The 6718-nt window shown below is 51.5% G+C and overlaps 1 non-coding gene across 1 annotated transcript; it reads right to left on the bottom strand.

The window, feature by feature from the left end:
* Nucleotides 1-2373: 2373 nt before the first annotated feature.
* On the bottom strand, nucleotides 2374-2455 carry trnas-cga (transfer RNA serine (anticodon CGA)). The gene has a single exon. It is a non-coding gene; the product is annotated as a tRNA-Ser (tRNA).
* Between the last annotated feature and the right edge of the window lie 4263 nt (nucleotides 2456-6718).

Genomic DNA, 6718 nt, shown 5'->3' with positions numbered 1-6718 from the left:
ACCCGAGTTTAAAGCTTGAGCGAATGTCAAGCATATTTAGCGGTATATTGTTTTTCATGTTCTTAATAGGCAAAATGTGAGGTGGTGCCATCTACTGGCGGTTTCCTGTACATTTTTCGTATTACCGGGACTTTTACGCTTCCTCCCCGACAGGAAGTCGCAAGTAGCAAGTAGCTCTGTTGTTCTCTTCAGTGCACGTGGTGAACTCCTCCTCCTCGTAATCTCTCCAGATCTCGTCCATCCTCAACCCTGCAGCAACAGCGCCTGTATGTTTCAGTTCCGTTTCACTTCATTAATGTTATAGTCACAAGATGTCATAATTTGAGTAGCTATGTTAGCTGTTATTGATGGTGTTACCTTACTGAAATAGTGTATAAAAATTCTCTGATAGTGTTTTGAGAAATCAGAGGGAGTCTTTGAGGATTATCTTAAGTAATGCATGTTTGCTTTTGTGCATTAGACCAATTGTGATGCTTTATGGTTTGTATACTTATTTGGACTTGGGTTGTTGATGTACTGCATGTTCGTTTCTTTGTCTTCTAGTCTCACCCCTCGCCTAAAACCATTAAACCTGCCTGCGAAAGAAACACTTTGTCTTCAGAGTCGTACGAAGGCTGGGAGTTTAGCTGACTGCCAAACCACTAAGGCTGTGCAGGGGACCGTACAAAAGGGTTAGCGTTAGGGATACGAATTTGGTTAAGGTTAGGGTTTGTGATAGGGTTACGGTTATGGTTAAGGGATATGGTTAAGGTTAGGGGTAGGGATAAGGATAGTGGTAAGGATCAGCAAAGGGTTAGGGTTAAGGTTAGGTTCGGTAACAGGGAAAGTATTTGGGGATAGGGATCGGGTAAGGTTAGGCTGGACAAGACGCACCATGCTGAGCTGGGAATTCAAGCTGTCATACAGCAACAATACCATTATTAGCTGGAAACTTTCTTAGAAGTCTTATTTAATGTAGTGGCATCCACCACTCTAGCACCATTTACCATCTTGTACGAGGTTAAAGATACCGGATACTAGTTTCCGGTATCTTTAACCTCGTACAAGACCCGAAGGGTTGGCTGGCAGCGGTGCCCCAGTTGATCCCTCTCAGCTGTCTTGACCGTCCTTTGCAGCCTAATTCTGTCCGATTTGGCAGCTGAGCCAAACCAGACAGTTTGTGGCAGTGCACAGGACAGACTCATGACAGCTGAGTAGAACCGGATCAGCAGGTCCTGTGGCAGGTTGAACTTCTTCAGTTGGCGAAGGAGGTACTTCCGCCGCTGCTGGGCCTTTTTTTCCACGATGGAGTCAATATAGGTGTCCCACTTCAGGTCCCGGGGAGATTGTAGGACCCAGGAACCTGAAGGACTCCACGGCTGACACGGTGCTGTTGAGGATGGTGGGTGGGGGAGTGCGGGCGGGCTTTCTCCTGAACTCCACAGTCATCTCCACCGTTCTGAGCGTGTTCAGCTCCGGGTCGTTTTGACCGCACCAGCCAGCCAGCCAGCCAGCTGTTCAGCCTCCCTCCTGCATGCAGACTCGTAACCGTCCCGGGTGAGGCCAATAACTGCGGTGTCGTCTGCAGACTTGAGGAGCTTCACAGAGGCGCAGTCAGTTGTGTACAGGGAGAAGAGCAGTGGGGAGAGCACACACCCCTGAGGAGCGCCGGGGCTGATCGTGCAGGTGCCGGAAGTGAATTTCCCCAGCCCCACCAGTTGCCGTCTGTCTGTCAGGAAGTAGGTGACCCACTGACAGATGGTGGTGGGCACAGAAAACTGCGTCAGTTCTGTCTGAAGGAGGTCTGGGATGATGTTGTCAAACGCCAAACTGAAGTCCACGAACAGGAGCCTTGCATAAGCCCCTGGTCTGTCAAGGTGTTGCAGGATGAGGTGCAGTCCCATGTTGACTGCGTCATCCACTGACCTGTTCGCCCTGTAGGCAAACAGGAGGGGGTCCAGCAGGGGTCCGTTGATGTCCTTCGAGTGGGCCAACACCCGTCTCTCGAATGACTTCGTGACTGGAGACGTCAAAGCAGCAGGTCTGTGGTCGGTCGTTTAGCCCCGTAATCTTGGATTTCTCTGGGACTGGGACGATGGTGGAGCGTTGGGGACAGGAATTGGAAAAGCTTAGGGATAGCGTTCGGTCTAACGTTAAAGATAGCTATTGGGTTTGCCTTAGAGTTAAGCCACCTCTCACCTTGGCAGCACCGCAGCCGCTACTCACAGGGCCAACCCACAGACCGCTCAGCACGGGGGCTTTCACCTGCTCCGTCACCGGCCTGGGTTGGTTCGCCCCTCCCTAGACGACCTGGTAATAAATAAATCAATTGATGGAGCGAAAGAGTAGAGGGCTGATCTTGCCATGGTACACAAAGCAACGCTGCTCAAAGAGCGTAGTCGGCAGGATTCGAACCTGCGCGGGGAGACCCCAATGGATTTCGACTCCATCGCCTTAACCGCTCGGCCACGACTACCTCCCCCTCCTCGCAGTCCAACCCACTTGACTCTGCCCGTGATGCCAGAACACCTGCGACGAAGAGAACCAGCCAAAGACGTTGGAGGTGGAAGCGGGGTTTGAACCCACGCCTCCCCCCGGGGACCGCGACGCCTTAGACCGCTCGGCCTCCCTGACTTTGGCGGTAGGGCTCGTCACGTGGCTTGGGGAGAGCGACGCCCTGCTTTGGAGCGGCACCAAGGAAGAGCAGCGATTGGCACAGCCAGCTCCTCGTTAGTATAGTGGTGAGTATTCCCACCTGTCACGTGGAAGACCAGGGTTCCGTTAGCTGACGGGGCATGCCCCCAGACCCTTTTGGGCTGCGTGGGCAACGTGGCCGTCACGCCTCCTGCGGCGAAAAAGGCTGCGTCCTGCTGTCTCACCTTGGCAGTACCGCAGCTGCTACTCACAGGGGCAACCCACAGACCGCTCAGCACGGGGGCTTTCACCTGCTCCGTCACCGACCTGGGTTGGTTCGCCCCTCCCTAGACGACCTGGTGCGCCCAGGCTCCCCAAGAAGCACCACGTCGATGCTGACCGTCACCAGGACTCCCGTTCGCCATAGCGCGCCACGGCACCGGAACCCGCGGCTCGAGCAGTCCAGCAGCCTCGGTCTCCCAGGCGCAAGGATTACAGACGTGCGCCACCACGCCCAACCTGAAAGCTGGCTCGGTAGATGAGGAGAGATGGATGGAGGCAGGGAAAGCAAGCGTACGAGGCTGATTTTGCCACGGTACGTGAAGGGACGCTGCGCAAAAACAACGGGACCTGCTGCTCACGGGGCGTAGTCGGCAGGATTCGAACCTGTGCGGGGAGAACCCGATGGATTTCTGCGTTAGAGTTTGAGACAGTGATAAGGATAGGGTTAGGGATGGGGTAGGGTAGGGTCAAGGATAAGGACAGGGTTAGGGACAGCGATAAGGATAGGGCTGAGGGCACTAATGGGGTTTAGAGTTATGGAAAGGGCTAGGTTTAGGATAGGCTTACAGTTAGGGCTGAGGACAGAAGTAGGGTCAGGGGTGGGGTTAGGGTTAAAAACAGGGGTAAGTATCGGCTTAAGGTTTACTTTAGGGTTGGGGACACTTACTGGAACAGGGAAAGGAAATATATTTTCCGTATGTTTGTGTTCCAGTACACTGCGTCACTGCATGAGAAGAGCGCTCTACGAACATACATTCAAGTGAATTGAATGACGCTACTGTTAGAGTTAGGCCTGGGGACAGTGATAGGGTGAGGGATAAAGACAGCGATGCGGATAGGGTTAAGATAAAAGATAAAGACAGGGATGAGGACAGCTTTAGGGATAAGGATAAGGATAGGCTTAAGTTTAGGCTTAGGGTTTGCTTTAAGAACAGGGATAATGTCATGGAAACGGATAGGGACAGGGAAAGAATTAGAGTTAGGGACAGTGGTAGGGAAAGGGTTAATGATAAGGATAACGATCGGGTTTAGAATATGGTTAGGGTTCGAGTTAGGGAAAAGGCACAGGGTTACAGTTGGGGTTGAGGTCGGGTTTAGGGATAGGCATAAGGATATGGCTAGGGTTTGCGTTACAGTTCTGGAAAGGTATGGGAATAAGGATCAAAGTTTGGGAGGTAGTTACGGCTCGGGACAGCGATACGAATAGGGTTAGGGTTACGGGATTCGGTAGGGACATGGTTAAGGTTTAGGGATCGAAATAAGGAGAGGGATAAGGGGTTAGGTTCACGTTTTGAAACAGGGGTGTGGTTTGGGGATAGGGACAGGGATAGGGATAAGAACAGGGTTCGGGATAGGGTCAGGGTTTGGATGTGGTTAAGGTTAAGGACAGGGATAGGGTTAAGTATAGGTGTGCTGTTACAGTGAGTTATTGGTAAATCAGTTATGATCACCCGAGTTTAAAGCTTGAGCGAATGTCAAGCATATTTAGCGGTATATTGTTTTTCATGTTCTTAATAGGCAAAATGTGAGGTGGTGCCATCTACTGGCGGTTTCCTGTACATTTTTCGTATTACCGGGACTTTTACGCTTCCTCCCCGACAGGAAGTCGCAAGTAGCAAGTAGCTCTGTTGTTCTCTTCAGTGCACGTGGTGAACTCCTCCTCCTCGTAATCTCTCCAGATCTCGTCCATCCTCAACCCTGCAGCAACAGCGCCTGTATGTTTCAGTTCCGTTTCACTTCATTAATGTTATAGTCACAAGATGTCATAATTTTGAGTAGCTATGTTAGCTGTTATTGATGGTGTTACCTTACTGAAATAGTGTATAAAAATTCTCTGATAGTGTTTTGAGAAATCAGAGGGAGTCTTTGAGGATTATCTTAAGTAATGCATGTTTGCTTTTGTGCATTAGACCAATTGTGATGCTTTATGGTTTGTATACTTATTTGGACTTGGGTTGTTGATGTACTGCATGTTCGTTTCTTTGTCTTCTAGTCTCACCCCTCGCCTAAAACCATTAAACCTGCCTGCGAAAGAAACACTTTGTCTTCAGAGTCGTACGAAGGCTGGGAGTTTAGCTGACTGCCAAACCACTAAGGCTGTGCAGGGGACCGTACAAAAGGGTTAGCGTTAGGGATACGAATTTGGTTAAGGTTAGGGTTTGTGATAGGGTTACGGTTATGGTTAAGGGATATGGTTAAGGTTAGGGGTAGGGATAAGGATAGTGGTAAGGATCAGCAAAGGGTTAGGGTTAAGGTTAGGTTCGGTAACAGGGAAAGTATTTGGGGATAGGGATCGGGTAAGGTTAGGCTGGACAAGACGCACCATGCTGAGCTGGGAATTCAAGCTGTCATACAGCAACAATACCATTATTAGCTGGAAACTTTCTTAGAAGTCTTATTTAATGTAGTGGCATCCACCACTCTAGCACCATTTACCATCTTGTACGAGGTTAAAGATACCGGATACTAGTTTCCGGTATCTTTAACCTCGTACAAGACCCGAAGGGTTGGCTGGCAGCGGTGCCCCAGTTGATCCCTCTCAGCTGTCTTGACCGTCCTTTGCAGCCTAATTCTGTCCGATTTGGCAGCTGAGCCAAACCAGACAGTTTGTGGCAGTGCACAGGACAGACTCATGACAGCTGAGTAGAACCGGATCAGCAGGTCCTGTGGCAGGTTGAACTTCTTCAGTTGGCGAAGGAGGTACTTCCGCCGCTGCTGGGCCTTTTTTTCCACGATGGAGTCAATATAGGTGTTCCACTTCAGGTCCCGGGGAGATTGTAGGACCCAGGAACCTGAAGGACTCCACGGCTGACACGGTGCTGTTGAGGATGGTGGGTGGGGGAGTGCGGGCGGGCTTTCTCCTGAACTCCACAGTCATCTCCACCGTTCTGAGCGTGTTCAGCTCCGGGTCGTTTTGACCGCACCAGCCGGCCAGCCAGCCAGCTGTTCAGCCTCCCTCCTGCATGCAGACTCGTAACCGTCCCGGGTGAGGCCAATAACTGCGGTGTCGTCTGCAGACTTGAGGAGCTTCACAGAGGCGCAGTCAATTGTGTACAGGGAGAAGAGCAGTGGGGAGAGCACACACCCCTGAGGAGCGCCGGGGCTGATCGTGCAGGTGCCGGAAGTGAATTTCCCCAGCCCCACCAGTTGCCGTCTGTCTGTCAGGAAGTAGGTGACCCACTGACAGATGGTGGTGGGCACAGAAAACTGCGTCAGTTCTGTCTGAAGGAGGTCTGGGATGATGTTGTCAAACGCCAAACTGAAGTCCACGAACAGGAGCCTTGCATAAGCCCCTGGTCTGTCAAGGTGTTGCAGGATGAGGTGCAGTCCCATGTTGACTGCGTCATCCACTGACCTGTTCGCCCTGTAGGCAAACAGGAGGGGGTCCAGCAGGGGTCCGTTGATGTCCTTCGAGTGGGCCAACACCCGTCTCTCGAATGACTTCGTGACTGGAGACGTCAAAGCAGCAGGTCTGTGGTCGGTCGTTTAGCCCCGTAATCTTGGATTTCTCTGGGACTGGGACGATGGTGGAGCGTTGGGGACAGGAATTGGAAAAGCTTAGGGATAGCGTTCGGTCTAACGTTAAAGATAGCTATTGGGTTTGCCTTAGAGTTAAGCCACCTCTCACCTTGGCAGCACCGCAGCCGCTACTCACAGGGCCAACCCACAGACCGCTCAGCACGGGGGCTTTCACCTGCTCCGTCACCGGCCTGGGTTGGTTCGCCCCTCCCTAGACGACCTGGTAATAAATAAATCAATTGATGGAGCGAAAGAGTAGAGGGCTGATCTTGCCATGGTACACAAAGCAACGCTGCTCAAAGAG

Source organism: Scleropages formosus, chromosome 24 (genome assembly GCF_900964775.1).
Source record: "Scleropages formosus chromosome 24, fSclFor1.1, whole genome shotgun sequence".
NCBI classification, from domain to species: Eukaryota; Metazoa; Chordata; class Actinopteri; order Osteoglossiformes; family Osteoglossidae; genus Scleropages; species Scleropages formosus.
Note: the sequence above shows the minus strand (reverse complement) of the source record. Positions and strands in the feature narration are given on the sequence as shown.